Here is a 14,880-nt window from a genome sequence, read left to right as displayed (position 1 = left end):
AGTACAATCAGTAACCAACAAAAAACATATCGATTTCCATCAAAATAGAGCAACAATGACTAAAAGTTTATCTTATAAAATTTTACGATCCACTTATTTAAAAAAAAAAAAAAAAACTTACCTATGTGTTTACCTATTTTTCCCTATTGGAGTTTTTTTCGATCAATGACCCCAACTGACTGTTTTTGGTAAACGGGTAAAATTGTTGAAAAATTAAAACCTCAAATGATTCAAATTCGGAATAAAGTGGGCGCAATTTGTCAATGTTTAAATGCGGAAACAGAAACTATAATATATTTAAAAATTATCATACATGTTATTATAAACAAGGATAGCCTTGATTTATAAAAATTGTTATGCAGGAAGAATCTCTTTTATTGCGAGTTTAATACAATATCAAAAAAATAATGTAATCATTAATAAACGTGAGATGTAGGACGATTATAATAAAGAATTTCAGGTTATAATTGTAATGGTTGCCACTAATTAATATAGTTATTTTTTTATTCGTGTGTGCGGCTCTTGGTGTACTGCAGTTACCTATTAGTTTTAATTAGTTAGTAGAGTTTCATTTTCTCCTTTCTATAACCATGCAAACTAGGCATTGTCGCTACTCTCTTTAATTTTCGTAGCACTCTAAATCTAAATCAATGACTCCTTTACTAACAACGTGACTCGTGAACCTTCAAACCTATTATGGTAAAAAATGGTAGGTCATTCACTATTTTATTATCTTTCGATCATATCAAAATATATGTGACGCAATAAATAATATGGGCCTTAGTATTCATATAACACTGGTTAATTAAAGAGTCGCGCCAAGCGGGGGTGTTGGGGATGCGCATCACCTGGGCGGCAGGATTTTGGGGGACGCAAAATACACAGAAAATAAGTAAGTGTTATTATCAAATTAAGTACATAAATTGATTATCATCTTTAAATCTATAAAGTGCCTACGTGTGTGGCACACTACCGAAGGGTGGAAAATTGAATAATTAACGCAAAATATATTTAAACATGGGCACATTATAGTAATCCAATTTGATCTTTGATTTACGATTCATGATAGGAATCGGAGCTGTGTGTTAATATAAAAGCGTTTTCCCAGTCTCAATCATCAGTATCCTATTATAAAATATATAAAATGTTTCTACAGAAATGTAATTGTTTATGACAAGAAATTAACCGTGATCTTATACCCCGTTTACACGTGCATGGATTTACTTTGACGATACATATTATCGCGGACATAACAAACAATAAACACGTACAATTATCATACAAATTGCAAAGATTAAAAGAGTTCAAAATTTCAGAATTTTCACGTGACAATTATACTATGCGATATCTGCGCATGCGCAGTAGAACGATAACTACACCGCGCAGACACTCATTTTGAGGTAACCCGTTTTTCACGATCTGTCAAATAGTACCATAAAATGACAACATCGCGTCTCGTAACTCTTGAAGAATGAGATTGGCGTGACAGTCAGCGCTTTTACGTGTAAACAGTTATTATCGCGATAGTTTGAAATACACACTATAGGTGTAAGTAATTCCATGTACGTGTACATGCGCTTTTAAGGTTAATATAATATTTGAAGGGGACATTAATCTAATGAATTTAACGGATAGTAAAAAAATCGCATTTTTTGTTAATTTTAATAAACATTGTAATGAAAAATGACAAGATAATTATTTTTGTGACATAATTTTTTTATGAGAATAAAATGATGATTTTAACTATTTTCACTAGTAAAATTTAATATATCTTTATTAGAGGGGGCGGTAATTTTGAGTTATTACCAGCGTTGTTAGCGTGACCATTGTTAGTTACAGAATTAATCATAAAATCTATTAAGAGATGTAGCATTGCATAGTTCGTTCCCTACCGCAGTTGATAAAAATACGAAAAATCGTACATGACTGCAGGTTATAGCTAAATTATGTCTACATAAATAAATTTAATGATGTTGTTTGTTACTTATTCTAAACTCTAAAACTTCATTATTTGTATAGGAAGTTCGGTGCTGAATACAGAGATGCTCATTACTAAACAAAAGGCACAACTTTATACCAACTAACCATATTTTTCCATTTGAAATTCCACATACGTAGACATTCTCAAATTTCCTTAAACTGTGGATAATAATATTATTTGTACAATTATTATTTTTCGAAACGTATATACACTTTTGAAAGAAAATTAATTCTACATTGTTATAATCTGGAGAATATGACCAAATAAACAATGAAAATAACCAAGTAAAAACATATTATTTTGTTTTTTTTTAATAACATTTGAGACATTTGATTCTGTGGCGTACATTAGATTACTTTGTAAATAATAAAATCATATGCTACTGTTCTTTGTTCTTACTAAATAACTAAATACACCAGCTCATTAATATCATTGATATTTTAGCATTACAATCTACAAAATAATTTATTAAAATATGTTATTGTCATATCATTTGGCATTTTAATTTTAATTAACCTTGTCTAATAAAGATATGATTTTATTTATTAGTTGGAATACCTAAAATCATTATCAATGTGTGAGGTAGGTACTAGGTAGGTAATATACAAATAATGAGATTGGGGTTGCTGATAGAAGGATAATTCGAGGTAGTGGTAAGTGGATACATTTTGTATTTTTGGTTGAATTTATGGAAAGTGTATTTAATTAAATCAATATCATACTAATGATCGGTAACTACTAGGTTTTATAACAAATATTATATGTTGTTCACTACACTAAATAAAGTATAAAGGATATTTTTTCGAAGTGGACCCCCACCTAAACATTTTTCTGCGCCTGGTCCCTATTTTGTACCATGTTTGCACGCCTTTGTTTGAGACGTTGAAGTTTTGTGCGGCGTTAACTGTAGGTGCTCAAAATGGAAATTGGCAACCATTAAGCTTCTTACTTTTTTCATATATCCATAATCTAAACATTAAGTTAGTTGCCAGCACATTCGCGGGTAAGCCATGCGGATGCATGCTTTTAGTCATATTAGCATAATGTTCTTTTTGCGTTCAATGAATAATATCGCTTTACTTTGCTGACAATAAAGCCCGCATTAGTTTATCCTTGATTAAATGTTAGATTGATAGCAACTAATCACTGTAAACGTATAATAAACGAAAATTCAACTGGTAAATGAACCGTATATACGAGTCACTTGAATACCTATTTGTTAAACCAGTGTTTCCAAAAGTGGGCGATATTGCTGGCATGATTCAGCGGGGCGATACAATTGGGGGACGTTTAATATTTCACAGGCGGTGGGCAAAAAGAAAACAGAAGAACATATTTTTAAACTGTTATGATTAATGTGTTGTATACTATGTGGTTTTATTCGTAGTGGTTACTATATTTTTCAAATAAACATACACAATTTTTCAATTATCAATTATTATCACCTTATTCTGATATGCGCTCATATCCGACGTCACGTCTTAACAATTAAATGCTAGAAGGCGAGCAAGTCGGCAGGAATATGTGCAGATTATTGATTGTTTACAATACGATACTATAAATAGGCAACATGTATAAAATCATTTTTTTTTCTTTCTGAATTTTATGACAAATAGTTAACAATTAATAGTGCAAGTGCTACATATATGAACTCATACGAGTATTTTAGCAAATTGTATTATCGTTGTTTCTGTTAATTTGCTTAACTATTATTGTTGATTTCCAGGGGGTGTTGAGTAGTTTTTGTTCTGAAAAGGAGGCAGTGGGGCAAATGAGTTTTGAAGTCTCCGAGTTAAACTAATGCTTCATAAACCGTAGTAGGTACCTATTTGTGCAGAGAGATTTAAAGGAGTAGGTACATACGTAAAGATTTTTTATTGTACTTAGATACTTTGTCATTTATGAATCCAAAATTACATCCATATGATGCTACAAAATTTATGAATTACAAAAAAGCTGCAATACATTTAAAAGGAACATATTTTGCAAAAACCAATAACTGTTGAATTGTAATGAAAATTATAAATATATATATATATATAAGATGAAGACTATTTTGAACATAATAATATACAGGTATTAAGAAAATATATGAAACTGGGATAAGTTACCGAATACATATTTGCCAATTATATCACTATAGTATTATATATATATATACTTAGTATTATAGTACTATATATTATACAAACACATAAACGTATATTTGGAAACAAAGTAGTTATACGGAATATCTATCCATTGTGTACCTATCTGTATCTATACTACATATTATTATATAGTAACTTATTCGAAATGAGAACACTCAGATGTATCGCAGGAATACAATATTCAAACGTCATAATATGAAACACACTGATCATGGAATCTGGCCACATGGGGAATCCAAAGAAGGATATTTTTGTGAAGGTAGACACGAAAAGGACGGGCAAAAATAGAATTCCACAAATGGTGAGACCCTGAAATACATTATCATTATCCCTCTTGAATATCCCCTTAAAGATGGAAGGACACCTGGCAATCAATGTCAAGAATAATACATTGTCCTATTTTATATTATTTTTTATCCCCACGTAGTTTTAGGAAATCTCAAAGTAGTTAGGATATGTCTTTTTTTTATTTTTGTGATAAATATTTATAAAAATTATATGTATTTTGCATAATAAAAAAAAAACAATAATTTGCTTCAAAGGATAATTTATTATTTATTTTTGGAGGCTAACCGATGATCCATTGGGTGATCTTAAAAGCTAGTCATCTGCGCCTGATGATGACCCTGTGATCACTTATCTAAGACCGTATGAAATAAAATCCCCTCTGAAGGTATTCTTTGTGTATTGCCAAGTCAAAATCCCCACTATATTCAATGAATAATTCAACAAACGGTGCTCATTTTTAGGCCCAATCTCTCGCCGTCAGCTGTATTGCGCGGGAAAATTATTTGACGTTTGCCGGCTGTGGCGGGAAACGCACGTGCTTCGGTTTTAACACAATCTGCATTATTCTCGACAACTATTTTATAATATAGAAAAAAATACGAATCGTTTATAGCTATATAGACCGTGAAGTTATACACAGACTTGTAAAAATATAAAACAAATTAACAATAAATTGTACGAAAAAGAAATCAATATGAATAGTTATTATTATCAGCTGCATTACGGAAATGCATTCAATATTAATATGTTAAATAACTACATAATGCATCAATAAAAGCAAAAAAGTGTTAAGACATTATAATATACAAATTACTACCAATTGGAAAAGTATATTTAAAAAATTTAAATTATATATTTAAAAAAAGAATCTTATTTATGGTGACATGATTGATACAATATTAACCGGTTGGTATCACTGTAAATTTGAATGTAGAATTGTGATAATCTGACGTTAAAAGTTATACCTACGTGCATAATCAACTGCAGTAATAAGTAAATGACAAGTTTTTATTATTTTCAAAAAAAAAATGAAAAATAATCTGCCAAAAACGTTTAATAATACATTAAAGTGTCTGTGCCAGTTGGAATAATAATAATAATTAATGTCACGTTGGGCAATATTAGCACAATGCAATTCGAGTGGCTTTGGCGCTAACTGTATCGGTTTTGCAACTTCTGAGTGAAAAATTACGCGAAAAAAAGTAGAAATCACAAACAGCAGCTGATATTAATCTCCGCGAGGTGGATTTTTTTTTGAAGATTAACAAAATGGTTCTCTTGCTGACTGCTGCAGTCTGCCAATTTTCGTCGATGCTGTTAGGTAAGGTGACATAACAAAGGCAAAACATGCATTGACTGTTTTATAAATGGTTTTAAATATCATTAACATTTCCTGAGTTTTCAAACTAATTGCAGTACCTACTCCCAATATATAAACAGTATTATTATTATTTTGTTTGACGCTGTAAATAGTTATGTAGTATAAATTTAATGGGCATGATGGTTTTGTTTCATAATTAGTTTTTATTAGTACCGACGGAGATTGAAGTTTATCTTCAATTTGTACCCTTTCATACGCACATTTAGTATATATTTTGGAATGTTTATTTATTGTCGAATAAATGTATAATCCTTTAAGTATACATCATCAACTAATCGTACTAATTATATGCTGTATTACAATTATTTTTCACAGCTCACATGTTATGATAATAATATTATCATTATGACGTAAGTAGTGTGTTCAATTATTAAAATTTATAAGTAATAAATGTAATGTAGGTACTCATTGTGAAATTTTAGTGTAGGATGGTAAAAATAAAATTAAAATAATGAAGCAATAAAGTTAAAATGTAAATGATTTAGTATTCTGATTTCTGAGTGTAATGAATGTAATGATTTAATGAAATCACTCTAAAACAGCTGATGCGATAATAGCAGCAATAGCCGTGAGAACTTTTGCTCATTTTACAACATATTTATCTTAACAGCTGATATTCTTTCAATTGTAAGATCGTAAAGCTGGTAGTAGACTATTAAATATCTGTAGAAAAATATTATGTTTTAATATTTTATAAAATCTTTTACGGTGTATATAAAATATATATTTTATAAAAGATAATAAGCACGACATTACATACTTTTTATCAAAGATTAGTCAATACTGACCAATACAGATGATATTTTTCAAAATTCAGTAGATTAACAAAAATGTATAAAAACCAACAATTTTATTTGATGTAGATTAGTAAGTGGTTACAACTATCTTTTAAAAAATCACGCAAGTGTGACTTTCATCCATTATAGTATTTTCATATTATTATCAGTCTATTGAACTTTCAATACCTATATACCTGGCATTATTGTGTCCACTATTCTTTTGACCGCTCATTACAAATTTAATATAAAATGAAAGACTGCAAGAAATTAACCAATAAAGTTATTGATTGTAGAACACGAAAAATTAGAAAATCCTTTTAATAATCACCATCCAGATTACAAAACTGAAAAGAAAAACGTTATCCATTGCTTCTATAAAATACCCTCTCATATTTTATGAAAAAATCGTTATAAAACACATGTTTTAAAACATTTGATAAGATTTTTTTGTCAAATATATTTGATATGTAGTGTATAAACTCTAATACCGGCGTAACACTGTTAAGCAAGTGGCTAACATCCATTTCTCGTAAAAACAAACCTCCAGTGGAGGCCCATATGATCCTATTAGAATCGGGCATGGTCAAAAGAAAAGAAATAGAACACTCATATAAATTTTAATAATATTAGATACATATTGTACTTACCTATTGCTACCAAGAATTCTTATAATTTATTAATTCTATCAATAATTTGTTGATAATAATGATTACTATGTTTTTAATGTGCTCATATTGTCACATTGAGGACCTGCCAGAATAGGCAGCCAATCTGGGCCTTTCAATTTGAGGTGCCTGAATCAATGTCAGAAAAGAGTGCACAAATTGTAGATACCTGTGCATATTTATTTACTTGCACGATAAGTTTTTGGTATTTTTAAATATATAAAAAAATACCATGAATAAAAAGTACCATATTTTACCATAATTTATATATCTTTCATTTTTATCGTTTTGAATTTTGAAGAGTAGTTAGGTCAAAAATATCGATTGCCCTGGTTCACGTATTTTCTGTGAAAAGAAAGCTCTAGACATGTTGATTAGTACGTATCATATTTTCCAGGAAGACAGTATTCTCGATTCGTATTCGATGTGAGAAACAGAATGAATAAAAATGTCAGTTTAATTTGAAGAGAGAGCTACAGACATGAGAATATGTTATAATTAAAATTTAATTAAATATATGTGGTTTACTGGAATGCATTTAACGGTATATCAGCAGGATAATGACGAATGAGCTGTAATATCTATACCATATTGGTATTTCGATTGGGTTGCAAAATTTTAAAATGATTCGAAAGAAGATTGGAACGTGACCAGCGTTCACTTGTTTGACATTTCAACAAAGAAAAAAACAATTGGCATTTGAGAATCAAGAAATGTTTATAGCAAAAACATTGAGCTAGTACCTATACCCTGATATAATACTTTCTACATAATATATTCCATTATAATTATTCATATATATAGTTTATGCATATCATAGTATATAGACACAGACGTATTAATTTATAAGTTAAATGTTAGCCGTAAATGGGCACACACGATTTGATTAGTTATTCGAACGAAACTACTTCAGAAAAATACTCCTTATTAAATGTTTGAAAATATGACCAAATATGAAAAAATATATTATTTTTTCCCCATAATATATTTTTTCAATTATTTTTTTTTTTCACATAATATGTACCTACGTACTTACTTATTATTTAGGTGTGTATTTCGGTAAATAAGACGTGGTGCATATATATTATACCGTCTTGACTTATGTGATCAGAATAAAATAAAAAACAAAAAAAATACCTTTCATAACAATAATTGCAGTAAACGATTATTTATTTTTCCCCTGCGGCGCTAATGACGTTCTTATATTGTACTACAGTGACTTCACAGTCGATAAATATGTCAACTTATTTGAAGTGAAAGGGGGGAGGAGTAGGGGTAGCATTTAATCGTGTACTGTAAATTGTACGAAAAATAATTTGGCACATGTTTTTAAAATTCTAACCACAGAATATTATGTAATTCGGTATCCTAAGCCTTTCGTTCATCTACAACAGGTACAAATGTTTTCTTCCATAATGTATTCGTACAAATTACAATATCTTGTAAGGGAACATTGTTGTACTCCTTGATAAGTATTAATAATTTATATGTCAATGGTGAGAACTATTCCTTTTTTTGGAGTGACTTTAAATTCAACGGCGTAATTTTATTTTTTTACCTAGTTATTTTATTATAAAAGGTTTTTTTTTAATTAAATAATTCAACAGTTTTAATGGCTTTCCTGATCCATGAAGACATTATATTTCTTACGTCTGTCTGTATCTACGGAAAAATCTCAACTTCAAAGAAACTGTGTGAATCAATTTCAATCGTGTGAACGTAATGACAGTTTTGTTGAACTTTTAGTTGCCATTTACTCTAACTTGAAAATGTTGCATACATCTGTGAGTGGTATATTTTATTATTTATTGTTTTTTGATATTACATTTCAATGACAAACTAAATTTAATAATATAATAAAGTTGAGTAACAATAATTTTTGATGGTCCAGTGGTTTCCGTGGCAAGTCGCATAAAAATTGCAATTCGCGACGTTGATACAAATACTTTCTCCATTTTTGTTTTGCGAGTTAAATGATTTATAGCTTTATAGCTTTACACTATTATTTAAATAATAAGATTAATATAAACAAACTTGAATCTTTTAAAGGTGTATTAATAAAAAAATACGTTTAAATTTAAATAAAATCAATTTTAGGATTATTTTAAACGTATTTGTTAAAAAGACCCAAGTATTGCAAAGTGATATGCGAAGAAGATTTGTTTTGCATTATTTCTATGTTGGAAACTATTTGAACTATCTCTCTATTTGATATAATGAGACGATATAATATTATTCTGCTGAGGTTCACAAATTGGCAGCATAGACTAATATACAAAAATATACTAATTGGCAGTAAATTTTCAGATCTGACGGTCGTTCGTTGACCGAAGCACTAAGATGACATTTACCGGCTCACCTGTTAATTTAATTGTTCACAAATATGTGTTAATTCAGGTAGGTACATGTACCTAACATGTTTTAAACTTAAAATGACAATTTAAAATATCAATCGAGCTAATTTAAAACACTGACTGGGCATATTGAATTCGTTCCTATTAGAAAAGCATAAACAAATATTACGCAATAGGAAACTTTTCCGTAGTACCTACCTACATCGATATATTGATAATCGTATGAAGTTCGTGTGAATTTACGAAAACAATAAAAAATGCAGTGACGTCCCGTGGGGGAGGCAGGTCTTGCGTTGCTTAGGTGCGGCACATTATAAAGAACGGCGAATGATAAGACGAATACAAATATTACAAATTTTGAGAACAATGGCGGTTTTCCATGAATTAGATGATGTGGAAGTATCGACAAAAAAAAATCGAACCATAAGAAATCCTGACACCGTAACTGTTATTGTATTGTAATACTCATTGGAATACATATTGTTGTAATTTCGGTTTATTGCACAGGGAAATTTTTACAAAGGTGAGGCACCTGTCAAAGCCACAATCTTCACATACCTAAAGCCACCGCTTTTTGAGATTAGGTTTCATGTAAATGCTCTTATTTTTGATAGATAGTATGTTTTTCAATTTAAAGAGTTTTGGTGTGTGTCCTTGATCTTGACGACATATAATAATAATCTACACAGGGCTCGAAATGGACCGGAGCGCCGTTCCTGTTCCTGAAATCGGTAAAATTATCGCCCCGTCTCGTGGAAAAAGTAATTCGACCGTCTGAGCTAGATAGGCCATATAATAGAAAATCGAACATACTTATTTTTATGAAATACACAAAAATTGATAACTATGTCTTCTAACTATGCTAACTATGTATTGTTCTTCAGAAAACTGTCGTGCGCTCCGGTTCGTAAACTTTTCCATTTCGAGCGCTGAATATACAATGGTTAACCTGGCTTCAATTGTTTATACATAATAACAATAGTTATATTACATATTCTTAAAAACCATTTAATACAAAATATGTACAACATGGAAGCATGCTGCATTTTAAATAGTGGCACTAAACACTTAAATCTAAAAAAGAACATCTTGATAAGCTCTTTACTGGCGTATTGTCTTAAAGTGTTGCCAAAATGTTGCAACATCTTGCAGAGATTGTATTCGTTGAATAATGAAGAATAGGTAATGTTGATAATTAAACGAAGGTAGTCGTACATTAGTGTTAAAACAAACATGATACCTTCCGTTCATTATCGTTAAACTTTACGTTGCTTACCTGCAGTGAGAAAATGATAACATTGTAACTGGTCTCGCAGATCAGCGATGCGTTGTAAGGCAAATATTGAGAAAAAACTTTAAATCTAAAATAATCGCAATTTAAACTTTCATTCAATGCACAGCGGGTCGAGAAAGTAGAAGAAATTATGTTTGGTTAGATAATCATTATCGTAAAAGTCAAATTATTATTACACGCATTATCGATTTTCATGGTCAGTAATTTTTAACGAAAAAACGTTGCTGTGATCTGTGAAAAATGTTGGGTCATTCGATAAAAAACACTTTATAAGTGATGTTTGATAATCAGACTTCACTAAAGCATAGGTCGCCAACGCTGTAACTAGTGAGGGGTACAGCCATCGTGTGTAAAACAATTATTCGATCACTTTATAGTTGGATATATTATCAACATATGCGAGCTTAAATCTTTTAGCTAATCACGAATCAAAGCCAGTAAATAATATAAAATATGTGCGCAGACTATCCGTGGAACCTCGGTCTCAGCTAAATGTGGACCACTGGCCTAAGCTGTTTATAATTTGTTACATGAGTCTATATAGACATCATAAATTACCAATTTTTAATGTTGCACTTTTCAATAATTCGAATTTTGTTTATATTCAGACTGACTTCAAATTATTTATGTACTCATGTAGAAATTCACAACTTTATGTCATATAAATGGGTCATATATTTTAAATAATTTTACTAGGTACTAAAAAATAATTTCGTCGCTAAATAATCGTACAATCCTACATTGTATGCATACACAAATAAATGTCACTTCCATTAAAATGGAACCTGATACAGTGATTTTTTTAGAGGGAAACCACAAAAATCTTCCCTTCACCGGGGGGAAATTTGAATGTTTTGGTGGGCAATGTGCAAATCATTAATATTTGGTATTTACATTTTTTTTTTGTTAAAAAACGCATTTTCGAAAATATTTTTTTGATATTGCAACCATGACTTTTCGAGAAAATTACTGTTGCCATCTTAGACTATAGACACATCTTGCCATAACCATCATAATATTTAGTTGAATGCAGCGGTTAAATGATTTGTTAGGGACTGAAAAAAGAAATCGTTTTGATATCACAAACTGTGGAGACTTAGGATTAAAATTGACCAAATTAGCACCTCACATAAAAATTTGCAGCTATCAAGGCTATAGGTACAAGGATCGCACTAATTTTCTTACGAGTTGTACCTACATCTAATAATATGATATGCATAGGTACCTAGGTACTTTCGAAAGTTAAATTGAAAATAGTACATATTGCCTATGTGCATTTTTTATTTGAAGCAATTCACTTTTTAGTGATATAAATAAAAAGGATTTCAAGCTATACACATTTATATTTTTATAAAAATCGATGTTTTTTAAAATAAATATAAAAAATATTAAAACGATGAATTAGTCAAAAATCTAAACGTCAAAAAATTGAAAACTTAATAAACTAAATTTTAATAATAAATATGACCATAAAATATAATGTAATAATAAGATGTTACTCTGCAACAAATTCACATTTTATTACAATAATTGTTGTTAACAATTATTGTTCGGTTATGAGGAATACAGCGGAAAAAAACATTTTTGAAATAGCCGATATACTGGATTATTTGTTAGGTTAACCTAACCAAACCTAACCCAAACTAACAAATAATCCAATATATCGGGTATTTTCAAAATGTGTTTTCCGCTGTATTCCTCATAACAGTCATAACCGAACAGTACCAAAAAAAATCTCAAATTGCAATCTTCGTATTTTTCCACTCGGTTCTCTGTTGGCATTATTATAGATCTAATTTTTTGTCCAAAGTGACACGTCTGTATAAGTTGGTAAAATAGTAATAAAGAATAAAATTTATTTTCTTCCAATTTATTATTATATAATATTTTGAAACAATTTGACAACTCCCGTATGGTCTAGTGGCTAGGATACCTGGCTTTCACCCAGGAGGCTCGGGTTCGATTCCCGGTACGGGAAATTGTTTTTGCATTTTTTTAAACATACCAATTTTAAGAATTAAAATATATCGACTAATTATAATTATTTTATTATATCGTTCAGACGAAACAATAAAATATTCCAATTTTTTATAAAAATTATCGTTTCTACTGAACATCATATAATTTATTATTTGTAGATAACTCGTAGCAGCGAGGTACCTACTAAATTATTACCCGCATAGTGCGATAAATTTATCTTAATAACCTTAGCACACTTTAAAATATTTCCCAAAATCATGGAATAATAATTTGACTACTTAGGTACCTAATGGGATTAACATTAAATATCATTTTTATAATCTCCAGTGGGTCGGGTCTATTCTGTACTTATCGATAAAGTGATAGATATTATCAAACTTAGGGTAGATTTGTATCAAAGTATTAGCAACTTATTGTAACAATACGTTGGTTGTAATTGTTACAATACGTGCTAATACTTTGATACAAACCTACCATAAGTTTGATAATATTTATCACTTTAGCGGTCGATAAGTAAAGAATAGACCCGCAGGTAATAATAACTATGGGTACGATTTACTTTTACACATTGATATAAATTACTAGGGATATAAAAGTATCGATAAGAATAAAATTATTGTTCCGAGACACCAATATCAAGACTTTCCGTAAAGCCTCAATTACATTGGGCTTCTTTACGAGCTGTTTATTGGCGAATTTACAATCTGCCTGTAAAGTCGCCTAGTGTAATCATCGAATAATCTAATAAGCAGGTTGTAAACACTCTACCGAGAAAAGTTGAAAGCCGGTCAACTTTACACGCTACACGCCGGCGTCTGCGCAGTAGAGCGCAGTACCAACCTCCCGGTAAAAAAACGAACTACGTTCCGTCAAAATAGTCGCTGGTTTGTGGCTTCTCAGCGAATGGAAAGTTTTGTGTGTAAAGCCTCAATTACATTGAGCTTCTTTACGAGCTGTTTATTTAAAAGCGGGCGATTCAGCTACTGTGATTTGATGATTACACACAAAACTTTCCATTCGCTGAGAAACCACAAGCCAGCGACTATTTTGACGGAACGTAGTTTGCGTTGCGCAGACGCAGTAGGCCCACACGCCGGCGTGTAGCGTGTAAAGTTGACCGGCTTTCAACTTTTCTCGGTAGAGTGTTTACAACCTGCTTATTAGTTTATTCGATGATTACACTGGGCGACTTTACAGGCAGATTGTAAATTCGCCAACAAACAGCTCGTAAAGAAGCTCAATGTAATTGAGGCTTAAGGAAGAAAAAGTCGGTATGCAGGTATATCATGAACAAAATTATTATTTAAATATTTGCTAGTACCTACTTACATATTAATTATTCGAACCTACGTTTCTTCTGATATGATACTTCTTCAACAGATCGACGTAATATCCCTACATTTTCATTCGTTATCAAATCCATGCGCGATACATACCTACATAATTAATATAATATATATTTTTAAATGCCATGTCCATAATAAAACAATCACTATTCATTGATCGGAAAATATAGATTCAAATTTTCATGAGCAATGAATAATTGCCAATCGATTTCTGGTTTATTTGGCAAAATATTTTTTGTAACATTGAAATGAAGTTTTATGATGATTGGTTCGGTAATAGGCTTTAACTTGTAAAATGTTGATTAACTACGTACGACTAGTAGGTATCTACAAATAATCTGCATCCATAAAAGATTTTATGGTGTAAATGATTCACACAAAAAAAAATGTTGTGACGAAATTAAATGAAAAATGCCATTTTATAATAAGTAGTCGTATTTTTTGTACGTATTAAATCTATAATGTTTTATGTACGTACCTATATAATATTATGTACCTATCAGGGATAGCCATTTATATACCCGGGCTCATATTAATAATTATTGTTACCGTAGTCCAGCGCTCGAAATGGAAAAGTTTACGAACCGGAACGCTCGACAGTTTTATGAAGACATTTGCATGTTAGGTGTATTTCATAAAAATAAGCTCCGACAGTCAACTTA

At 30.5% G+C, this 14,880-nt stretch overlaps 1 protein-coding gene and 1 non-coding gene across 2 annotated transcripts in view; one reads left to right on the top strand and one right to left on the bottom strand.

The window, feature by feature from the left end:
• LOC147068066 (uncharacterized) overlaps positions 1 to 14,880 on the bottom strand; it is a 120,636-nt gene that overhangs the window by 24,233 nt on the left and 81,523 nt on the right. The window lies entirely within an intron of this gene.
• TRNAE-UUC (transfer RNA glutamic acid (anticodon UUC)) lies at positions 12,799 to 12,870 on the top strand. Its single transcript has one exon. It is a non-coding gene; the product is annotated as a tRNA-Glu (tRNA).

This window comes from Rhyacophila brunnea, unplaced genomic scaffold, assembly GCF_057557595.1.
Source record: "Rhyacophila brunnea isolate RB1 unplaced genomic scaffold, BYU_Rbru_1.0 scaffold_3, whole genome shotgun sequence".
NCBI lineage: Eukaryota > Metazoa > Arthropoda > Insecta > Trichoptera > Rhyacophilidae > Rhyacophila > Rhyacophila brunnea.
This window is presented reverse-complemented; position numbering and strand designations above follow the sequence as displayed.